The 26,149-nt window shown below is 35.1% G+C and overlaps 1 protein-coding gene and 1 long non-coding RNA gene across 5 annotated transcripts in view; one reads left to right on the top strand and one right to left on the bottom strand.

The window, feature by feature from the left end:
• Nucleotides 1-26,149, bottom strand: part of dpr12 (defective proboscis extension response 12) — a 433,627-nt gene that overhangs the window by 213,833 nt on the left and 193,645 nt on the right. The window lies entirely within an intron of this gene.
• Nucleotides 14,448-16,009, top strand: LOC135836596 (uncharacterized). 3 transcript variants are annotated; one of them, XR_010557061.1, is made up of 3 exons: nt 14,448-14,702; nt 15,016-15,462; nt 15,589-16,009. It is a non-coding gene; the product is annotated as an uncharacterized LOC135836596 (long non-coding RNA). The 3 variants fall into 3 exon arrangements; XR_010557062.1 differs by having other exon boundaries at nt 14,454-14,702; nt 15,331-15,462; XR_010557060.1 differs by lacking the exon at nt 14,448-14,702 and having other exon boundaries at nt 14,709-15,462.

Genomic DNA, 26,149 nt, shown 5'->3' with positions numbered 1-26,149 from the left:
GAAACTTTAAAATAAACAATTTCGCAGGCTAAGTAACCAATTAAATTTTAAACGGATTTATACCTACAGCTGAGAAATTCTTAATAATTTAAGAAGCCGCGCGTATTTGGAAACACCAAAAAGGTATCGTTTACATTTACCATTAATACATATTACCTACCTATATAAATGTAGGTAATGATGAAAATTATTTTAATTTTTTATCATTGTGTACCCTATCGTGGAATTTTACAACGCGAAACATGGCGAAATAGAAGTTTATTTTGTTGACAAATGTGAGTACCTGAATGACAAAACATGAAATCCACGTACCGATAGTCAGGATCTTTTTTGGTCGAAGTTAATAGTTAATTCCATTTCAGAGACGCCCCTCCTTCCTTAACTTTCAAAACTTCCGGTGAAAAAAACACTCTTGGTGCTTGTGACTGTTTTGAAAAATTGATTTTTTTCAATTTTCCTTTACAATTCATAAAATACCTAGTTAAAAATTTACTAAACTGATACTCCTGAAATTTTGTAATGTTAACCACTTGAAACAGTCGAGGAGGGGCCCACTAGGCACTAGGCACCAACCAGAACTTATGGGAGTTGAAATTCATTTTCGCTCATTCAAGAACAATCTAAACTTCGAGGAGAAAATTGAAAACTTGCAGGAGTCTCGGAAATGAAATAAAACTGGTAGTTTTAAAACCCACTGGATAATTTGGTTTTAAAAAATTATAAAAATGTTGAAGAATCTCAATTAAAACAACATTTTTGAATTTTTAAAAGTTTCCAAAATTCCCCAGAAATGAACTCGACTTGGTATGCACCTATTTAAAATTATGGTTATAAGATTTATAGGATATGTATTCTATTTCGATGTAGTTTGGTTTCGTTCAGATTGGAGCTGCCTGAACTGCTTGGACAGGGAGGCGATCATTTTCAGTCTTCGCCAATGAAGCATTAACCATGAAGACACACCCGCAAAGCAAAAGTGATGCTGCATGATCAAGTATCCAAACACAGCAGGAGCTAGCTAGTAGTGAGATCTGGCCTATCAAGGACACATAGTGTCTATAGGGGAGTGGGCCAGGAATGCTACCTTGACTTGTAAATCAACACACCAATTGAAGAAGAACCCAAGCAGTGAAGCGGATGAAGAGGAAGCTGAACTTGCAGATCTACTGAAAGAGTCACCTACCAAACTAGTCAACCATCGGACAAGTCAACCACCGATCAAGTCAATCACCAAACGAGTCAACCACTGAACAAGTCAAAACACTGAACCAGTCAAAACCATCACCATTGAAGCGGATCCAAGCAGCAAAGTCGACAGAGAGGAAACCGAGCTGCTAACCACTGGACAGAAGTTACCTTTTAGCTGTTATTAAGTTATGAGAAGATTGTTATTTTGTAGAAATGTTAGACATACGTTAAGTTGTAAATAGATAACCAGCGATGATCCATAGTTAACGATTGAAAATAAAACAAAGTGCGTTACTATGGTGAGCCATCAAAAAAAAAAAGTAACACTGTAAAAGAATTCTTGGAAGCATATTAATCATGTGGTGGTGGTCAAAAACAGATACCCAACATGAATGGAGATTGGAGATTTAAGTGTTTAAGAATCCAATAAACTCTTTATGATGCTCACTTTAACTCTCAACTTTTTTCGAAATAAATTTGACCAAATTCTGTACGGAGAATCGAACAATAACGATAACTCCTGACTAAACAGAATATTAATTTCATCGTACATACGACAAACAGAATGACAACTTTAATAAAATAAAGAAATATTTATTTTATTCGGTCATTGACCCAAGAATGGATCGATGAACCAAAACAAAAATTAGACTGGAGCAAAAGCTCGAACTACTTTACTTTACGAAGACAAAATCAATATTAAACGCGACAATTTACGAAACATAACGATTACAACGAACAATCGAATACATATTTGATAGCCAACAATTTCAACGAAATTTCTAACAATTTAACTCGACTAAATAGCCACGTATTTACATTACGCGATTTTACGTAAACGAAATTTATTTTTATTTAAAATAAAAAACAAAAGTTACCGAACACTTTTCGATACGTTACGGTTACAAGACCAATTTTGCCAACACCCCACCATAAAAATATTTTCCCTAACACGCGTACCACTTAATAAAACGTAAAACTTGTTGCTTCTTATCATTACCTGTGTTTGTAAACACTTCGATCAAAATATTTTTACTGCAAAATTTTAACTTAAATTCTACTTAAAATCGACTCGAACACTATTATTAAACGCGATACAATATTTTACATAATCTTTCGAAAACCGTACGGGTAGTGGCTTTCGTTAATAAATCAGCCAGTTGATCTATCGATGAAACTTTTTGTAGATCGATCACATTTTTAAGAATCAGATCGCGAATATGGTGATAACTGACATCTATATGTCTGGTACGTTTTGATTCGACCGTATTCGCTACGGCAATCGCTGCGTTAGAATTGCAATACACCGGAACGGTGTCAATACAAACTTCTAATTCAACGAACAAATTTCGCCAAGCCAAGACTTCCTTTCCAGACGTACTTAACGCGACATATTCAGCCTCACACGACGAAAGACTCACGCAATTTTGTTTCTTGACTACCCAGTCAATTACATTGCCATAGTGCAATATGAAAATTCCAGACGTTGACTTCCTATCTAAACAATCACCAGCGAAATCTGAATCTACGTAAACTCTTACAGAGTGTTTATCGACGAATTCAGGTATTACGTAGGTAAGTTTCACGTTTAACGTACTACGTAAATAACTTAATATACGCTTGCTGTATTCGAACAGCTCCTTATTTGCCAAGTGCTGGTATCTGCTTAGAAAGTTTACAGCAAAAGCAATATCAGGACGTGTTCCCCTTGCTATGTAACTTAAACTTCCTAAGAGACCACGCACTTTGGTTTCATAACTTTTATCGAGCTTGAGATTAGTTATCTTCAAGTTCGGTTCGATTGGAGTTGAGATACTGTTCGAATTAGACAGCCCGTATTCACTAACTAACTGTTCTATGTAAGAATTCTGATGAATTTCTAACTGATTTTTACTACGACTAATTTCCATGCCGATAAACTTCTTGCATTGTTCCAGGTCTCTAATTCCAAAACGTTCATTCAGACTCTTAACCAACCACTCGATAAGACGATCATCGCATCCTGTGATAAGAAAATCGTCGACGTAGACTACGAACACACACCGAAGCGGATTTTCCGAATCATAGTAAACACATGGATCTACTTTGCTTCTGGAAAAACCCAACGACAATAGGTACGAGTTTAACTTAGCGTTCCAGGACTTCGGACTTGTTTTGAGACCGTATAATGATCTCTTCAAAACGTATACTACTCCTTTCTCTTCGTTAGTCCCTTTAGGTGGATTGAACATGACATTTCGATTAATGTCACCGTTCAAGAACGCTGTGCTAACATCCAATTGGCGTAATTGCCAACGATTTACTACCGCAAGATTTAGCATCGATCGAATGATCGGTTGGTTTGGGGTTGGCGCGTATATTTCATCTAACTCGTAAAAATGACTATCTTTAAAACCACGTAAAACCAATCGCGCTTTATACTTCACCCCACCATTCGAGTTGATTTTTTTCTTCAAAACCCACTTACTGTCTACCTTCGAATAATTTTCACCTTTTACGCTACTTTCAGATACCGGATACCAAACGTCTTTGACTTTCATCGCCTTTAACTCTTCGTCGATCGCTACCTTCCAGTACTTCGCTTCTGGACCATTCAGAGCTTGTTCGTACGATAAATCATCGACGCTAGCCAATGCAAAATCAGCAAAATCGTCGGATCGATCGTCGGTAGCTGAAGTATCAATCATACTACGATCAACGTGAATTTCACCGCTACGTTCGGCTTCGCTCAACTCATCTGGGTTTACCCAAGATGAGCACCCAGGAGCTGGCTCCACCGAACTACGTATTTAACACTAACTGTTACCGATGTTTTTAACAAATGATCGTTGATGATATCGTGTATCTTACGCGTTTCATCAACTTCTACGCAACTCGAATTTGTGAATTTATTTCGTAAAACATCGTACAATACATAACCTGTCTCTGTAAAACCTAACAACACCATATCTATCGACTTCTCATCGGTTTTCTTTCTCTTTTCAGGCGGTACCAGAACTCGTGCAACGCTTCCAAACAATCTCACTCTCGATAAATCCGGCTTTCTACGATTCCACAGCTCGTACGGTGACAAATCGTTCAAGGCAGAATGCGGTAAACGATTGTACACGTAGTTCGCTGTGTATGCAGCGTAAAGCCAGAATTTATTCGTTAAACCTCCTTCATACAACAGAGCTCGCATTTTTTCTTGGATGGTTCGAAAGAAACGTTCGACGGTGCCATTATGCTGCTTCTCATACGGCTCACTGTTCTGCATAGATATGCCCTTTTCGTCGACAAACTCTTTAAAAGTACCTCCGATAAATTCACTAGCGTTATCGCACCTGATACGCTTTACTTTCGTATTCCACAACGTTTCACTAATATTGACATACTTTTTTAGGTAGGTACCTACTTCGGCTTTACTTCTCATTCCGAACGTTACTCCCCATCTCGTACAGTCATCTACGAAGCCAATCAAATATCGCTCGCCTTCTAGTCCTTCTGTAATAGGACCCATTACGTCAATATGAACAAGATCGAGCGGGTTCGGATACCTATACCTACTTGAATCGTAGGTATGTTTCTTTTGTTTTGCTTTACAGCAAATTTGACACTGATTGAAAGGTGGGCAATCACATCCACGTAACTCAGGGATCTTATCTAGTACCGTCTTGCTCGTATGAGCCAACCTACGATGCCAGATGTCACCTTCACCTTTTAACCTATTTACTTTATTTTTATTTTTCAGATTTACATCACTGTCACTGCACGTACTGGTATTTCCCATACCTACACTTGAAACATTCGAGTTTCCAATTCCAGAATCATTACCTATCGTCGCCGAAGCATTACCTACATTTGTCGAGTCGCTAACATCATTAGTAATCAATGCAGATGAATAATTGGAACAAGAGTACAACATAGGAGGTATATTAATCATAAATTGAATCGTGTATAATCCATTATCATTAAGCATTAATTTAGACACTAAATTTCCCGCAGGATCGACCAAACGAGGATCTTCGTCGAAGAAGAAACGATAACCGTTCGCTAAGATTTTCGACACGGACAGAAGACTAAACGAAAGGCTAGGTACGAAAAATACTTCGTTTAACCAATAGACGTTTCCGTCATCGGCTAGAACTCTCAATCGACCTACTCCTTCTTTCATCAGGGATACTTCCCGATGAGCGGATTGTAAAGTTTCCTGAACTTTCCTCTCATCGTGCAATATCCCTGGATGCTTCAGAAAATGCGACGTCGCACCACTATCGACGACAAACGTGATGAAATCGACGCCGTCGTCGTCGTTTGTCTCGACATACGCATTTTCTTCACCGAGATTCAAAGCAGTCGAGTCGCCTAAAAAATAGTTTGACCCGATATTCACGTTAGGCGATGTACCGAAATTAGATATCGCGACACTGTCTCCGAAACTACTACGACCGAACCTATCTTTCACGAATTCATCTACGATACTACACCTACGACCTTCATCTAACGAAAAATTTTCCTTTTTTTCAGGTGTCGATGAATAAAGACCTAACGCAATAGACGGACGAGGACCTGCCGAACCGGACGAACCTGCAGTACCAGACGTACCCGACGTACCACTCGACGAACCGTTACCACCGTTATTACGCGACGAATCAACGTTCTGAGGGCAGTTTCGACCGATATGCCCTGTCAGATTGCAACGATAGCAAACGATACTTCCCCGAGGGTTGGTATCGTTCCTAAAGTTCCCTCCGGCGGATCGACAAGACTTGGCCATATGGCCCCGTTTATGACACTTATAGCAGGTACGATCTTTGGCTTGTACGAAGCCACTACTACCGCTACGATCACCGTTACCGTTCGACGAATTACCGGACGAGTTCGAATTACTACTACGCGATTTATTACGATTACAATTACGTTTATTACCGGATTGATTACTATCGGCGGCGGCCATCGCGGACCCAGTCATCTTCCAAACTCAAAAGCAACGATGAAATTACTTTTGGATTGGGATCTCCAGCTGTAACGTGGACTAATCCTCGAGCAGTCATACGCACTGACTCATACCTGGGGGAATTCCCCAAGACATTGATCAGATACGTATAGATTTCCGATGGAGTCAACTTCACGTCCAAACTCTCCATATCGTTGACTAGCGTATAAAATGCCTCTAGGAACTCCTTCGGACTTTTGTACATATCGATGACAATCTTCGAAATACGGGTTTGACAATCGATGATTGCTGCTTGGTTTTCCGCCTGGTACAAGGAGTTGAGCTCCGTCCAGAATACGTACGGATCCTCTGTCTCCTTGACCAGTCGGAAAACGTTCTCAGCTACGTGCCTAATTAAAATTTCGAGAGCTTTCGCTTTTTTACGCGGCGATAACGTATTTACTTGAAGGATCGCGGTTTGAAGTCCTTTAGCCGAAAGAATTACTTTGATTTTTCTCTTCCAGGACACGAAGCCCGTACCGCGAAAGACCATCGACTCCATTACATGATTATCACCGGCACCGAACATACTACCAGACGAACTACTCGAATCGGATTCTACAGCTACTTCGTCGGACTCGTCGTCGTCGTCGCTACTTTCACTAACGTCGCTCGGATCGTCGGATGGACCAGGAGGTGGAGGAGGTGGAGGACCGGATGACGGATTAGACGGAGGAGGAACGGAGTCAACAGGGATCGTTGGATCGTCAGATGTCGAATCACCAAAACCTGCTGAACTTGGACCAGCTTCCGAATCGCCGGATGACTCAGATACGTGCTGTAACGTTACTTTACTTTTACCTTTCGACCTCGGTATACTTTGTTCTGGTTTTTCTTTTTCAGAAAAACCACGAAACTCAGCGCTCGATTTACGCTTATCTGAACTACTATCGCCGTCGTCTACGTTGACCGATTTTCCTGACCGCAAATAGGACAGGACTGTCGACATTTACTTCGTCGAACACTACACGAACCAATACACTGAAGCTACACAAGCCAGAAAATTCCACACAGGACGTCGAATTGCGAAACAGAGCTTTCACGAACTACGCTCTACGCTACCATGTACGGAGAATCGAACAATAATGATAACTCCTGACTAAACAGAATATTAATTTCATCGTACATACGACAAACAGAATGACAACTTTAATAAAATAAAGAAATATTTATTTTATTCGGTCATTGACCCGAGAATGGATCGATGAACCAAAACAAAAATTAGACTGGAGCAAAAGCTCGAACTACTTTACTTTACGAAGACAAAATCAATATTAAACGCGACAATTTACGAAACATAACGATTACAACGAACAATCGAATACATATTTGATAGCCAACAATTTCAACGAAATTTCTAACAATTTAACTCGACTAAATAGCCACGTATTTACATTACGCGATTTTACGTAAACGAAATTTATTTTTATTTAAAATAAAAAACAAAAGTTACCGAACACTTTTCGATACGTTACGGTTACAAGACCAATTTTGCCAACAAATTCTTACAATTTTTCCCTTTTTTTATTCAAATGAAAAATTTGGAGACTGGAAAGGCTAGTGATGTTATGGCATAAATTCATACACGCCAGAGGTCGCTGTTTAACGAATAATCTGATAAGAACGCCATCAACTTGACTCTCGTTCGCCAACACTAGAAAATGAAAATGATTTGAACCATTTTCATTCCATAAGAATTTTTTAGTAAAGAGTGATTAATTTCAATTTTATTTGATTCCCAAAGATTGAAATATTTGAAAAATATGTTCTTCGGAAAGTTCATCTTTTTTCCTCTTTTTTTCATAATGTCCAACTGTTTGTTTGACACTTATTTGTACTCACTCTTCATTATTTTTTAATCGTGGAACAAAAATTTTGAGACTCCCTCTTCTAAAAAAATATCAAGGTATCATTTTAAATCAAAAATTTTTGGATTTCCCATTTATTCTTTCTTATTTAAAAATTTGAATTTTTTAAAAATGTTCTCTAAATTTTTGCGGAAAGATCTGATTTTTTGAAAATTTTGAATTGAAAAAAAGAAGAGAAATCGGAATGTTTTTTTGAGTACCATAGTGAAAAAATCGACAGTAATAATATTGAACCCCTCCACTTCCATTTGAATGAAATTTGAGAAATTGTCTTGCTTTTGTCTGTTTTTCTGTTTTTCAATAATAAAACACAACTTTTGAGACTCCCCCTTCTGAAAAATTCTTTTCTTACTTTGGAAGCTTTAATTTCTAATAACTCTCTCTCAAGTGATGATGAATTTGGAAAAAAATCTCAACATTTGAAAATTTTGAATTGAAAAAAAAAAAATTGAAACGCTTTCTTAAGTAGTTAAAAAAATTGTAGCAATAATTGAACTCCTTCCCCCTTCTATTCAAATAAAATTTGATGTTTTTCAGTTTGTTGAACACGATTTCATGATTAAAATCACAGATATGTATAAGCGAGTGACACCCATTTGTGGAACTTGCGTGCAGGCAAATGAAAAAGTATGCGCCCATTTTAACATCACTAGGAAGAGCAGCGAAGACTGATATTTTCCATTTTTTAAGGGAGAGAGGGTTCAGAGATCATTAATTTAAAAAAATGAGCCAATACGTTCAAATTAGTAAAAATTAATACCCAATTTCACTTTACAATGTTTTTGGGGGTAATTTTGATCAAAATTTGTGACAAAGGTGAAGAATGATTCTCAATTTTGAAAAGAGTGACGAACTTGAAAGCACGAATCGAAAAAATTAGAGTATTATGTTGGTCTCACAATCAGCACTTTCGACTGGTAAAAATGGGCAAGTCACGCCACATTTTCATCAGGTACTTTCCAATTCGTTTTCAAAATTTGAGAGGTGAAGAGACATTGAGAAATGTCAACTATGTACCTACTTATTCAAAAAATTAAGTTTATTCGAACTCGACACCTTAGAACTTTAGAAACGACGTGCCATAAGTGATTTTCAATTTTCCAGTATTTTGATCAAGTTAAAGGAATGAGATAATCATTCAACCTCGGCTTCTTCACATTTTAAAAATTAATTTGAATTTTGATAAAAATTGGGAGCCCCTGCGTTTCAAAAGTTGCCAAGATATTATTTTTAACATTAGGGAGGTAGTTCGTTTCAAAGAATGTCAGAGAACCCAAATTCATTCTTGGAACGAACTGATACGAAAGGAGTCTTAAGCGCACGTATTCACGGCAAACTGGTTATGCAATTTAATGAACGTGTAATGCTCAGGTATTAATAAAATTGAATAACTAGTTCGCCGTAAATTCACAAAATCCATCTCAATTTTGATTGATTAAACGCACCATTAAATTCAAGTACCTACGTAATATTTCATTAAAAATTTCTATCAAATTTCACTTTCGAAGAATTTTTGAAATAATATTGAAAATTTTATAACATTGAACCTTTTACGCCTAAAGCGATGAATTTTCAGCTTAAGGAGGTTTGAAATACTTATCTATCACGTTCTAGAGACGTCGTCGTCGTCATGTTGCATCTTATTTTTCCATCCTACATCTTCATACTTCTGAAAAGAAACAGAACAAAAAACAACCCATCCGGTGAACTACCTTTTCCTCGAGCTCTAAGAAAACTCGCAACCCACGCCACGTCTACTGACAAAATTCCTCTGCGAGATTGTACCATTGATGGAAAAAAACGCTAGTTTATCGATTCATCCGAGTAAGTATCAGTTATCAAAAAACCTTGGCCTATTCATCCGTTACGCCGGCACATTTATTATTAAACGATTCTCCGTTATGAAAATTATCTCAGACGCGAGACGATGAGATGAAAGCGCAAAAAAACAAAGTAATTTTACGCCGTAGAGTAAAAGTAATTAGATACCGAAAGTTTATTTCAAGCAAGAAAATTACGATAAAATATTAACAATCATACACCCGCGAGTTTTGCTTCAATTTGAAATCTGCAATCTTTGCCCGCGCCTTAGTCAAACAATTTCACGCAGCTTTTATTCGAACGAAAGACACGATAGTAGGTAGCTGTTAGAGAGGGGTATTTTCATTGTAAAACTGGTACCTACTACCTCTCTAGCAACAACTATTACACGAGTCATTTTAAATACGTAAAATTTCCAACTATAACTGCAGATTAAAAGTAAATATTAATTTACTAATGTAGCCGGCTACATAATTTCCTATTACCCTCTTGCGCGCTCGCATTTGTCCTAAATTTCGTCTTACGATGTAGCATAAAATCGCACGCATAACGAGCGAAATTTTTCTCCTTTTTTACTCCTGCTTAAAATTCGATCTTAAATATTTTACAAGAAAAAGGCCGGAAAAAAGATTACTATTTTATTTACACAAAGGCGATTTCAACAAAAGCATAGCGCTCGTTACTCAAGACAACTTTTTACCCAGATTTTTCCATTTCTATTTTTCGATTTTTCACAATAACCTTTCCGTCGTCGTGGTAAGAATTGACGAAGGAAAAAGCTAAGGACCGAAAAAACATTTTCTTAAAAGCAACTTCTATTAGTATTTTTTTTTTTCGTTCAATATCGAGCTAGGTATATACAGCTGAAGAAAAGCAATTCCGTCAAATTATCCGAATTATGTGATTCGCCAAGTAGGCCTTATATGAGAGTTCGTCAACTCATTGGCACCATATTATCTTCAAATTCATCAATGCCCATGCCCAAATCTCTCTCTACCCATATAATTACTTACCTACTTATTTACACAACAATTTATTTGTTGATCATAAATATTTGCATAAAAATGCTCCCATGATAAAATAACCAAGAAGAAAAAGGTTTCAATTCACAATTTCGTTCTTATAATCTACTGAACGAATGTAAATTTTCTCGTCCCTATTTATAGGTACGAGTACATAGGTACCTCGGGACTAAATATATAATAAATATATTTCTTATATATACCTCTCACATACAGAGGAAAGATTCAATTTAAGCAGCCAAAGGAGCAAAGAAAAAAACCTAATTGAATTTCTTTTATGGTTTAGTTGCATTAAACTGAATTTATGTTTGATAATATACCGTTTCGTGTCCACAAATCTTTCCTTAATAGTTCGCCATCAAATAAATGTGATGGCCGATGTTACATGCGAGTTTGTGTTTAGTTTTAAAGGTTAACTATATAGTTCAACTTTTACCATTACACTTTTACAGCATCTGAATGGCCATAAAACTTTTTGAAAAACGCATCATCCACAACGGCACATATACCAACTATATTTGTAACAGTATCTGTCGCAGATCAACTCGACTTCAAAGCTATTTCACCAAAAGGTGGGGTTAGGTAGTGGAAAAAGGCTAGATATTTGTGAAAAACACACCGTATGCGAAGCTTGCGCCATTATTTCATTTTCGAAACATTTGCTGCCCGATTACGCACGATAATATCGTGTAAATATTCGATAAATATACTTCCAATATTAGGGATAGTTTTTTCTCCATATAGGTAGGTATCTCTATCTACTGAGGAAATATCTTTACCTATATTCTTTCAGAACACGGTAGACATATGTCACGTTCTTATTTCTACTGCGATGCTTTTTCAGCTGAATTTCCTGAATGTTTATGCGTTCATTTCAATAAGAATACGAGACGAGATAGTGAAAGATTCGTAACAATATGTGCATATCACTTCGACTTGTAGGGAAAATCACGAAAGAAATACGAGGGGACAGACGTGAGATAAACATATGAGATGATGGAATGTCTCGTTCGAAATATCTACCTATATACAGTCACTAAATTCCAAGGTCAATGATCATCAGTTGAATCAGTTCAGTTGTGAGTGGGGCAAGATGGCTTCAATTTCTTTAAATCATTCTAAAAAAAATTGAAATTCCTGCGCTAACAGTAGACATTATGTTGAAGAGATCACAACGCGATGAGACAAGCTTCAGCTAAACCGAAATATAATTTTTGACAGCAAACGAAAAAAAATAAACAAAAAAACTCAGTCGTCCAATTAAAATTTTGAATCTCTCGTATTAAATTCCACGTCAAATGTAGGTAAATCGTGGTGCTCGTGTAAACGAAATCCTCGCATAAAAACCCTATGGTAAAGACAGAAAATACCATCACACCTTGTATTTTAAAACTACAATCTTGAAACTATAGGTACCTACTCGAACATCGACAAACTTTTAATTACATTTTTAATTAAAAATTTCCATACAAATTGAGACGATTAAAGGAAGATCCAACAGCCGCATAAATTTGCGATGTCGCTACAATGCAAGACGGGAATACATTTAATAACTATACAAATTTTAAAAGCATATAAAAATGCAAGCGTTAGTGAAAAAAATTATACGACGATGTAACTGATACGACTAGGTACTTGATGAATTTTAAACCGCGATAAGCCTAACCACAAAAGACGACTGTTGGGTCGAAAATTACTTGAACGAAGGGAACAAAATGTTCGAATTTTTTAAAAACATATTTCATAATACATAATATTATAAAATTGCCCGAAATTACTTCTTAACTCATTCTTTTGAATTTTCTGTCAACTGCTTGAACTCTAATATATTATTTTCATCAATATTTCCTTTGAAATACATAATTACGAATAAGTTTAAATCGTTTTATTAAAAATTTTCACGTACAAAACCAATTCAACAGATTATTTTTTGCCTCTAAATGTATGTACTTACCTAATGAATATTTAAATACATATGTATATGATTGAGAAAAATATCCTTTCACAGAGTGTCTATCCTCATTTTCTGGAAATGATTTTCCCTGACTTTTCCAGGTTTTCCAGACCAATTTCTCCAATTTTCCAGATTTTTAAAAAATGAATTACACACGCGATCAGGTGGGAAGGGGAGGGGGGGTTGTCGAATTTTTTCGAACATCATGAGCTCCAAAAATCGATAATAGATCTACAATTGTACTCTTTTTTTCCAAGCATGACTATGTGCTCAATAGGGTGGCCCTTATTTAAACTTGGTGGGAACATTTTTTTTTTGGTTTTTTCAGTGGGAAAAATCAAGATTTTAACGTGCTGAGTTCAATCGATGGTATCAACATTTTTTAAAAAGAGCGTGGTTCTGTTAAAATAACAAAAATTGTATTAATAATTCGCATTCAAGCATTGACACAACGAAAGAACATCATTTTTCAAAAAAAATTTCAAATTTTTATTTGAACCCTCAAACAATATCTTTCATTGGAACTTGAAATGAATGATCATGAATGCTGAACTAAATACATACTGAAATTTTATTTTATGTTTTATCGACTTTTCGTTCGAAAAGTGGAGTATTGCATGTTGCGATAGTGACAGTTGGGCCGGGGAGTGACTTTTCTTTACGTTTTGAGGGTCTGAGATCACGATGGTTCCATTTGTCCGTCTTTTAGTCTTTTAGCCTTTTCGTCTTCTTAAATTGCCGGTATAAATTGCCGGTAATTTCAGGTAAATTACTGTTAATTTCAGCTAAATTATTCGTACTATAGTTATTTTGGGTAAATAGTAGGTGATTTTATTGGAGGCAATTTTCGATGGATCGATGATACTTTTTGATGATCTATTTCGAATGTTTTGAAAATGTGAATAGGTACAATTTTTGTCTGACTTACATGAACTTTGAGGAGCAAAATGACCTATTTCTTACACTTCTTACTTACATTGAACTAAATTTGTAAATGATCAGTCTGACTTCAGAGAACATGAAACAGAAAAAGAAGAACAACAACAATAACAACAATGAATCGCTGTAATTATTTCAAACTCTCAAAAATGACCTTCTGACATTTTTCCAGGCATTTGAAAACTTGGAAAAAGCGTGTCGATTTCCTTAAACATCACCTATTCTGTCAGACTTTGGAAAAATTGGAAAAAGATCTGCAGATTCTGATCATAAAATGCCATTTATAGGAATTTTCTGTCAATGTCATTTTATACCTAATTGAGTTTCAAAAAAAAAAAAATCATACTCATGATTAAGAATTTTCCCTGAAGAGTAAAAGAGAACTTCACATAAATTTTGCTATCTTTTTAATCGACTCTTATAGGCATATCTTTTGAGTAGGTATTCTGTTTTAATATCAATTTTTAATCACGTGAATACTGAATAGACTGAATACCTATGTGAACTCATCATGAATTAAGTACCGGACCATCTACTTACATAAATGAATGTAAGAGGTTAGGTACTTAATACTTATCTACAGGCGATTTCTAAAACTTTTCGATTAAAAAAATAACCAAAGGAAGATTATAATCTAGATTAAGAAATACCATCCACTCCTGCATCATTTGTATTGAATTGAATATTTCTCATTCTCAATATATTTGATAACTGATAAGTATTGAAACCATCTATGAAGCTGTGCACTGAACAGTGCATCAGCGACAACAAGTTACCTAAAAGTAGCATTAAACGATGGCGCGATTCTCTATTTTGTAAATTTTGTTGCACCCATACCTCTCTTTTTCATCATTTACTTGTACACCTATAGCATATTACAACCAAATAGTGATCGGAGTGATCCCTTTTGTTTTGAACAGCAAATAATGCAAAAGGTAACGTATCCTTATTATTATCAAGGTATTGATTCTAATTTCATTTTGATATCTCATATCTCTTAATTTGAAATATTGCTTTTCACACTTAAGGAAATGGGAAACAAAAAAAGGTAATTTCCATAGTCAACTACATACTTATAATATGTATAAAGTTTTGAAACAGATAAATACTCAAAGACGGGATAGATCGGCAATATCTATAGAGAGATAAGGAAATCACGAGAAAGGCACTTATTACTTAATTTTATTTTTTATTTTTTTGGGTTTTACTTGTTGAACAATTTGAACATTGTGTACGTTAAATTTTTAGAATTTATGTGCTGAAATGGTAAACACATTGGTGGACCAAAACTATATGGACTGAACAATATCACTTCCAGCATATATAAGTACTAGCCTAAATGGCAGATGACTATTAAATTTTCAAAAATTCCACGATAAATTTATTCACGACGCTTTGTATCCTGAAGAGAGACCATTTCAGATTTCGACAAAGCATTTCGAGTATTTGGATTTACCAAAAGAGATATCTTGATTTTGAAATTCTGTTAGATCAATTAATGAAAGTTTTAGTGATAAAGCTGCCCATCAAATGTCTGTATAATTTGAGCAGTTACACTTGCAGAATACACAGGCTACAATGTGGGAGATATCAAAGATATGCGTGAAAAACTGAGCATCACTCTTGACGAAGCAAAGATCATTTACGTGCAAACTACGCTTTATTGGCCTGCAGTAGAAAAACATTCATCTATAGGTAGGTATACGTCCTCTGAAATTATCTTGAAAATGCTGATGAACCAGTATTATCTTATTTGGATCATTTATAATAATTAATAATAATAACCTATAATGAATTCTGTTTCTTTTTTTTTCTTTTTAGTTTTTTGTTGCATACTCTACGATGCATGGAATACGTCAGTCGTCGGTGGCTCCTACAACGGAAATTTTAAAACCCCCGTTTCATCTATAATGCCTCTCAAAGCACTGTGATAATCAGGAATTTCAACAACTGTAGATTTGTAGTAAGAGTAGTAAGAATGTCCACAACAACAACGTTAAACATTTTTGCAGTGAAGAAATAAGTTTACCGGTACCTATATACCACCTATTTTACCTAGGTATACGTTTTTTATTGCTGAAAAAATGTCACACCCTAATTGCATTTTATCTACAATTCTACATATTATTAAATAATCACTAAAATTTATAAATATGCACTTGATTGGTTGAATTTAAATTCAAGAATTGATGATGAATTTATCTAATATTCCATCAACAATAAACTTACTTTTCATCACGTTTTCTTTCTTTTACATATGACAAGAATTTGTACTCACCTGAAACAAACAAAGAAAAAACATCATTTGATGGATCAACAATCGCATGACTCTCGAAACAATTTAAATAAATAAGTTAGGTACTAAGTATCTAGGCAATGAAACTAAATTGGTCCTCATCATATTTTGTTGTAGTATCCTTAGCTAGGAATAAATTAAAACTAGGCAGTAAAATTTCAGAATAGGAACAACATCTAAACAATGCTTCTTCAATTGGAGCAGAAATTCAGAGGGCAGTCAGCGAATTCTACCTTCTGATAAGGCAGTATCATTTTGGTCAGTGAGCAACTGGCTCTTCAAAATAGTAAACAAAAACATTTCACTACAAATACACTACAGGTAACTACGCCTCAGCAAACCTACTATCTGTATCACAATTTGCTCATTCATATCTTCTAAACAACTCGTAGGTAGCAAGAAAATACCTCCACTTTTACCACATTTAAAGGGATAGCCTATTTTGATTAAAAAAAAAAAAAAAAAAAAAAAATACACAAAACATGCCAAAAAAACATACTAAAACAATGAGAAAACCTTACAAAACATTTATCTTGGTTTGGTTCATTCTGAGTAGAATATCACGATGAAAGTTAATCAACGAAAATGAAAATAAGATTAAATACTTTTGACACAGGTATTCAATTCGAGCATCTAGCCAAGAAGGTATCTTATCCCATTAACGTAATGAATTCGTTTAACCGGACATGCATCAAAGCTACTCAAAAAGGGCCTTTGCTTTACATACAGAACAGATATTGTATGTACTATACGTGAAGCTAATTCGTCTTGTCGTCAACGTTATCTACCAAAGTCGATTCTTTTGCAGTGTCACTGCCGAATACAATAGCCTCGTATCCATAATCTTTCGTACAAAAGCAACTATCTAAATTTACACAGAAGTCATACGAAGTTCACTGGTCCTGCAAAATGGGATATAATTCACCTTTTTGCCCTTTGTGATGCTTAAAATTCTCTATCTTCGGCGCACCGAGCAACGTTTAACGACAACTCTACGATTTCCAAAAACGGAAAATTGATTCGAAATCTTTCAAATTGTCGCATCACGTGTACTTGAATTTCGTTTCAACCTCGATGGAACTCGTCGAAGGTTTTCTGTATTAAAAATATCGTCATTATTGTGTAAAACGTAACCGCAATAAATCCGAACAGAAATCGTATCGAAAGAATATAGGTATCACGTGTACCGAAAAATAAAAATAAAAAGCTTCTAATTTCAATCGAATACCACTCGACTGCGTCACGCAGTCAGTATATACCTACCAAACCCTACACCCTAAATCCTACGCGAGCAATAATTACATTAAAATTACATCGATATCGACGAGAAAACAACTTTTTCTCAGTTACACAGCTGAAATTTTTCATTCAGCCATCGGCTAATCGAATGCGTGCCTGATCTTTTTTTTATTTTTTATATATTTTTTTAAGCAATTTTTTTGCTCGTTAAGTGTTCCGTTTTTAAACTGTATCAAAACTTTTGGCCAAATGCCAAAGTACACCTTAATTCGACGAGAATATTTTTCTTTCCATTTATCTAGCCTATTCGTAAAAGTCGAGCTTGTTTTTTTCTCTCGAAACTCTCCAGCTAAACATAGTGAAAAAGCTTCGCGCAAGATAAAAGGATTATAAATCATAAAACGACAACGATAATTAACTTTGCGTAGGGTATTTTATTAAGAATTTTTTTTCTTTCGCTTTTTTACAAAATGGTTTGGCTCTCGTGTGACTTTTTCTCACGCAGATGTTATGGTCGTTGCTGTTTTGTTGAAACAACAATACGCGCCAGTAGTTCAGTTAATCTAATATATTCAACCAAGGTTAAACTTTCAAAGAAATACTGTTTTACACCCGTGATAATATAATGGTAAATAAGAAAAGAAGCTATAAGATGAGAGAGGAAGCTTTAGCTTCTTAAGATCCCACTTGAAGATTTTCTTTTGTGTTACGAAGCTGTGTCTCGGCAAAAATGTCGTTTAATTAGAATCGTTATAACTTTAACTGGGATATTAAATCCGCGAATGTCTTCAATGTACAAAATTTGGGGCACAAGAGCATCGAATAGGAACACGTGGTTAGCAGGAAATGACTAAAGAAGGATTTTGACCATATTTTTTATACTAAACCAATACGTTAGGTGTTCGAGATTCGCTCACAAGGGAGGTACCTATCCAAACTGGCTGAAAATTTTCTGAACCAGTTTTCTATTTTTTTGCTTATTTCCCGGTATTTTCTTCCTTTTTCACTTTATCAGGTAGAGCAAGTACCTAAAATAAAAAATAAAAAAAAAGGTTGTGGAATTTAGGTAATTTTAAAATTCATTGTACACTTTCCAGCTTATAAGTTACTCACTCAATATTTTGAGTCTAATTTTTCATTTTTGTAATGAAACGTGAAACTATGGTAAAAAATAAGTAAAGTATGAACATTTTACCCATTTTTTCCATAACGATTTTTGTTCCAACAATGAAAAATCTTGATGAGGGTCTGGTAAGACTACATTGAACAATTGCTTGTTTTCAGCTGTACTTTGGTGACACAAATGCTCAAAATAGATATAACAGTTTTTCCAATCAGTTTGGTACATACCATCGGTTAACACATCGTTCACTATTGTTTAATTTGTCAACACATGTATGATTTTTGAAATTGGCGTTCTAATGATTTTGGCACTTTTAAGCGATACGGTGTCACCATTTGTTTGTTTTCATCTACACCTAATTTGTAATTAACTCCACATAATTTTTAGCATTGCAATTAGTGTTGAAGCTTACACGTACCCACCTACGAGTACCTATATTTGAATTCGAGTGCAATAATAAAAGTTGAAATGCGTGAGTAAGTCGTCGAAAAATGTCAATTTACACGAAACTGTTTTACTTGACGTGGTTCATGATGCTTTCAAATTGCCAGGTAAGTAATTTTACATCTAAAGTGTGTGTGCTATAAACTGAAAATTATCTTTTGTAAGGGTAATTTAGGTTTTCTGAGATGATTATTTTGACATACAGACATATTCCTAAGTTTCTTGTTAATTATTACAAACGCAGGTATACCTATTTGTATTTCAGATTTTAGATTTTTGGGCTGAAAAATAAGAAAAAAAGCTTCAAAAATTGAAAAAAAAAACAGATGAGATTCAGCTAAAATTTTGCAAAAATTTTCTGATTATGTAAGTACGTGTTAAGATGCTATAAAGATAGAGAGAAAAATCTAAAAACTACTGAAAACTGCCACAAAAAAAATAATGATTAAATTGCAATGAAATTTAGCCAAAATGAAAATGTAGTAAGCAAAGGATTAACACATGTTTGATTTTCACAAAAATTGGCATTTTTTTACTACATATTAAATGCGTCTAACAGAAAAGATAGCGGTTATGATAATTGACAGTAGGACCTAATTATTCTTATTAAGTTACTTAATTTCAGGCACATCCTTCACCAAATAAGATCCCTGTGCAATCTGACTCTCCAAAAGAGAAAGCAAATGCAACCGGAGACGAATCCAATTCAGATGGAGTACTTGGTTGGCTTGGTAACTTATTGAATAAAACCTACAGAACTGCTACAGGATTAATACCTAGCTTTTTCTCCCGAGAACCGAAGGAATTAGAAGAAAATTGTTGTTGCTGCCCTATAAAAAAACTTGAAACCACATCCTCCAATACCGAATTACAAACCAGGAGTGTTCGTGAAAAATTCTTCATGGGATTTGGTTGTGTGATTTTTGGTACTTATTATGTTACTAAGAAGGTATGTGAATTTACCATGGGCCTCCCGTTGGCATTTGGTAGTTTAATGATGATGAAATGTGGAAGATGCAGTCGTAAATTAAGGTCCAAATTCAAATCCAATTCTAATGCTAATTCCAATTTCAATTCCAATTCCAATTTGAAATCATAACATCCATAGGTACCTATTTTTTGGTTCAATATTTTTATGGTAAATAAATTAGGTATTCAAATATTATTTAGCTTCGATGAAATATTAAATTATTGAATTCAAATTGAATTAGTCGAAAAAATAAAAATTTTTAATATTTATTGACTCTCAAAATGCGAGAGCGAGTGTCATTTTTGACGTCACGCATGTTCATTAGAATGTGACATCAGACAGTGGGCCTGGAGCGCAAAAAAAAGCGCGCATGACCTATTTTAATGATATAGGTAATGAGAGATTCTTCAAGTTCAAAATACACCATTTTGAAGTACTTTTCAACGCAGAATTCAAATTTTTGGTCAATTTTTTTCCATGACCCATAAGAGAGGGGGTAGTACACTGAGATTTTGAAAAAAAATGAAAAATTCCAAGTGAGGTGCCAAAACCTTGGGGTTTTGAGCTGAAAACTCAAAAATGGAGTCTTTTTTTCATTTTGACCCACAGGAGAAGAGGTAGTATACTGAGATTTTGAAAAACATTGAAAAATTTCAAGTAGGGTGTCGAAATCTTGGGTTTTTGACCTGAAAATCTCAAAAATAGTCCTTTTACCGACTTTTTTCATTTTAACCGACCGGGGAGGGGGTACTACACATAGAGATTTTGAAAAAAAGTGAAAAATTTCAAATGGGCTGTCAAAATCTTGATTTTTTGAGATTAAAAACTAAAAAATAGAACAATTTTTTGATTTTGGTCCATAGAGAGGAGTATACTGAATTTTTGAGTAGGGTATCAGAATTTGGATTTTTCGTTTGAAAAACCCAAAAATGCAGTTATTTTTTCATTTTGATTCATTATAAGCAGGAGTTAGGTATTAAATGAAAATTTTCTATTATGTAGGTTGTCACAATTTATGTTATTTGACTGAAAAATAGAATAGTAATACTTTATAAACATGGTATACGTTGGTATGTACTCTTCCACCACTTTTAAAATTTTATTAGACTCGTCGATTTTCTTTGAATTTCCCCCAAATTTTGAATCTGCACAGAGTAGAGAAAATTTTCTCAATTAATGTTTTCAAAATCGGGAGCTCAATCTCTTTTCAGAATTATTTACGTGTTACAGTTATTTCAAAAAAATCACTATGAAAAATTCATAAGAATCATTTTCATTTGAATTGTTCAACTTCCAAGTTTGTATGTAATCGGGTATTAAAATTTGAAAAGCTCAAAACAGAACTTCCGTGCCGGTTAAAAATGGAAAATTGAAAAATAGACACGGAGCCTTGCTTGTTTGCAGAATTTCTCAATTTTGCATTTCCAGCAAAATTTAAAATCAAGATTTTTCAATGTTTCAATAATATTCTTTATTTTTAGATAAACGTGCTTGGCGGCATATCTCCATCTTGTATCAGTAGTTTATTTTTAAATTGAAAAAAATGACAAAAATCATTTGCTATACCTACCTACTTGTACATCAGTCACAAAAGAATTCAATTCAGCATAAAAACTCTTCATTCATCTTTTAAAAGAAAAAAAATAGAATAAATTACATTAGGTATCGATCAAAAATCAACTTGAGAAAAAATCAAAATGAAATAACAAATGTATAAAATTTTGTTGCAGCCAGTACGGATCGATTTTCATACCTTTTGCGTGACAATCTGGGATCTGTGCTACTCGGCTATAGCTCTGCAGTCTACAGCCGTCAGGGATGATTAAGGATGGTTTAGAGACAAAATTTTCTTAGGTGATTTCGAATTATGATTTTTTTGGTGGTTATTTTATGTTGAATTTGAATACAAATTTGAAAATCGATTTGACTGGTCGAAAGAGCTGAAAAGATTTAATAGAGCGGTGTTTACTGTTTATATGTACCTATACTACATAGTTCAAGAGGTTTCAGTCGGCTTCACAAATCTTTTTGCACTTCAAGTTTTATAAGCTTTTTGCAATGCTTCAATGCTTCGAAATTGATGAAAAAGATCACATAGGTAATGTTGTACATATCATAAATTATATTCGTCATTCATGTAATATCTTTCTTCGTCTACCAAATGATACACCACATTATAGCAGTGTATTGCTCTCACAAGGAAAATTCGACTAATAATAAAAACATAATACCCATCATCGAAGGGTTTCAACAATTACCGCAGTCAATTAAAAATCATAAACTTCCTCTACAGAGAGAAAAAAATATATCTATATCGGCGTCTATACTGACCTTTTTCTATTACATCGCGTAAAATGGCAATTGTTTAAAAATTGAATTGTTACGAGTGAAAACAAACGTTTTTCTAGTTTGATAGCGACCTTAATTTCCACAACTATCGCAGATCCAATAAAAGTAGAAAAATTTCCCCCTTTTGATTTGGTATTTTTATTTTCATTTTATTCGATTTGATACAGAAACATCAAAAAGTACACGTCTATAGAAGAGGAAATTGCTCCGGCAGTGGCACACGCAACCAGCTATACGCGTAATAACGCCACGTTCGCAAAACTTCGCAGCTATAAATTTTTTATACTCGTAAACCATCGAAGTATACCTACCTATGTATTGTATTACTATACTCGTATACCAGGGAACTACATGTACATATATACCTACGCCTCGAAGTAATGCAAATTCGAATTCTAAATTCGCGTCGTTTTGAAAAAACAAAAAATTCTTCACCGTGATCCATTCATCAGTGCTGCTGTTTCATAGTGCGCTAAAAACCACTCCATTAAAAATAACTCTTTGGAAAACCCCTCACACACGAACACATACCGCGGCCAACAACCAACAGATCCGTAATTTCAAATACATAACTAAAAGGGTTCGTGTTACAAGAATACCACCAAAAATCTACACCGTGCTGCCGGCTACCCCGTTAACGATTCTCAGCGGAAATAGCCCTCTTCTATTAATCTAACCACGGACATAAATTTTAATTACACTTTTCGCCGGCATATAAACTGAAATTTATCTCGTATACGTCGCCTATAAAAACGCGCTAATTTTACAACGCCGCCGCACCACGCCACGTCCCGCAATCGTCGATCACACTTTTATAAAATAGAATTTCTTTACACTTAACAAACCGCTCGAGATAGGCAATCAGTTGTACGCTGATGCAAATCACACTCTCTCAGGCTGTGTTTCATCCGAACAGAAAGAAAAACGAGAGAAAGAGAGAGGAAAAAAAACCTCGAAAAACTTGCAAACTTTTACCAGGGCGTTAAACGAAGTCATGTACGCTGGAAATTTATCTGTATCAATGGGCGCATACTTTTGTTCGAGCCGGTACACTGATAAGCCTTTATGCGAAAAATGTCGAGAAATTAACTTCGCCTCGCGCCTACCATGCCTTCTTTTTCTTTCGCCAGCTCGGTTTTCTTTCTTTCTTCTCTCTATTCGGCGCTTTCTCTGTGCGTTACAAAAACAGAGAACAGCATGCGTTTACTCGTAATGAGAGTTATTTTTCAAAATAACCATTATAACGTTGCGAGAAAATCTGGAAATTTCGCCCATTCTGACAATGTTTGCCCATTTTTCCTTCGCTCTTAAACTATATATATACTATTACCGTGGCGTATAAGATTTGCCTTTCACGTGTCTGCGTTCACAAAAGCCTTTAGCTATAACAAAAGAATTAATAATTTTACTCCTCCGGACTGCTATATTAAGGTATTTAATGTGCAAGTTCCACTTTACTTTGCTTTACGTATAGTGTAACGAGCAACAGCAAGGCGATGTTTCGAACTCGTGGCGATGGATTTGACCCGCTTTTTTGCTTCCACATTGCTTCATAGAGTGTTCACTGTTCATAGGGGGTACTTTGTATGGAAATTCTAACAGCCTTGAATGAAATTTAAATGTGTGTGGGTCTTGTATACTTACGGTCAAATCAAGCTAGGAAAATGAACAAAGTCAACATTTTTGAATATTGGCAGAGAGAAGTACCAAATTTTTCATGATCATACTTCTCACAAGAGAAGAGTGATTTACCAACCGATGGAAAAACTTTTGAGCCGGATATAGATGAATCGAAAGGAAATCCAAAAATACATCACCAGCCAAAATTTTAGGCGACAAAATGAACCTTTCGATTTTTTTTGGTGAATTTTTGAAAATCTAATGACCAATAATGGAAAACCCCAAAATTTTGCCAAACTAGCCTGGAGAGCTGAAATTTGGTCGTCGTCGTCGTGGTTCCTTGTCCTTTACAGGACATTGGAAATCGCATTAATGTGGTACCCTTACAGGGTGAGGCGAATGCCTATTGCCACTGCGATTATTCTGGGGAATCGACGTTGTTTCGAGCTTCCACTAGTAGTTTCCCGTTGCTTTCTAGTGACATCTACACAAGCACCTTGGAGCTAGCCGGGTAGTTTAGAGGAGATGCGTTATATTGACACACATGTTGGAACATCGGCGAACGAACTCCGAATCTCTGAAGTGATTCAGTCCGTAGTTCAGTTCCTTTGGTTACTACCGCGCATCACCTTATCAGCTGATAGAATTCAGATTTTTTCAGAATGAGGCCTACGAATTCTCGATGTTTGTAAACTTTTAATTTCAGCTTTGAGCTCTTATAAAATTTATTATAATGAAATTAATACACTAGGTACTGTTACTTTTCTAGCTTCATCATGTATTCAAACATATGTAGAAGCATTTTCTGCCTCTGAATACTCGTTGTTGTTGTTGTTGTTTTTTTTATTTTTTTTCATTTTTACTGACATAATCGACAATCGTTCTCTCGTTACTAATTTTGTTTCGCTGAAAGACATGAAAAACTAAACAAGGAATTGAACTGAAAGCTTTAGAAAAAAAACTGTTTCGAATTTTTTCAATTGAAAATGAAAATGGATGCCCTTTCTACCTGTTCTGTTTTTGTCTTTTTGATCGTTAATTCGTTTTTTAAATGACATAAAAAAGAAATTGTTGATCGGAAAGTGAAAGTACATATTTTTTATTTTCATATTCGAAGCATTGGATGTACAAAAAAAAGTAAAAATGATTGAAAATGGGAACTGAAAACATGTCAATTGTCATCATTGTACTCTCAATACAGATTTTAAAAAACGGCCAAAAAAACAAAAAAGGTTGAACTTGAAAGAGGACCTAAACTAAACTAGATATGTACATACCTACATAGTACATACATATTTTTATTTTCAATTGGAAATTTTTTTTTTTAAATCGAAAAAATTTTCAAAGCTTCAATAAAATTCAAAGTGTTTATTGAAAAAAGAAAATTTTCGAAAATAAATGACTGTTTATTTAGTTTTTGTATTTTTCAATGTAATTGTACTACGTTCCGAACAAGTGAACGAGATTGCTCGCTTCTAGAGCGAAATGTTCCGACATGTGTGTCAATATAACGCATCTCAGTTTAGAGACCCTGAGCTCCTCAGTGTTGACCTCTATAGACGCTCGAACCAGTTTCAGCTTTTTGATTCTGCTAACAGATGGCGTGCATTATCTGTTAGCTCGGCTAAACTGGTAGTCCCCCGGTACTTGGCGTGTAATGTTGATAATTGCACGAAAGATTTTTTTAATTACACGCACAAGCTTGCCTCTGTAGCTGGGTTTGAACCGGGTACCTCGTGAACGGAGGTCCGCGGCTCTACCTACTACGCCACCGAGGGACTCGAAATTTGGTATGTAGATACATATCCTCTATTTTTGACCCTCCGAATCGATTGAGCACGCTTTTGAACCGTTTTGAGTAGTACTGGAACCTACAGCAGATTTTTGAAAATTGAAATTCCAGACAATATTTTTTCTGATGAAGTTAGAAAACTGAAATTTACCTTAAATCCAAATTTAAACATAGTGAATAGATTGGAGGTGGTTCTGAGCAGTATCCTATTTTTGACCCTACAAATTGATTGGAACAGCTTTCGAACCGTTTTGAGCAGTTCTGGAGCCTCCAGTAGATTTTTGAAAATTGAAATGCAAGACATTTTTCCAAATGAAGTTGAAAAATTGAAATTTACCTTAGATCCAAATTTAAACATGGTGAATAGACTGGAGGTGGTTCCAAGCAGTTCTGGAGACTCCAGCAGTAGCTTATTTTGAAAATTCCAGATTTTCAAAAGTCACGTAAAAATTATCCAAATCAACTTTAGCACATATAAACATGATTGGTGCTCGTCAGTGACTCACTTCACAGATTGAACACCATTTTCACAAAATTTATTTCTGTCGG

The sequence above is a fragment of the Planococcus citri genome, chromosome 2, assembly GCF_950023065.1.
Source record: "Planococcus citri chromosome 2, ihPlaCitr1.1, whole genome shotgun sequence".
Taxonomy (NCBI): Eukaryota; Metazoa; Arthropoda; class Insecta; order Hemiptera; family Pseudococcidae; genus Planococcus; species Planococcus citri.
This window is presented reverse-complemented; position numbering and strand designations above follow the sequence as displayed.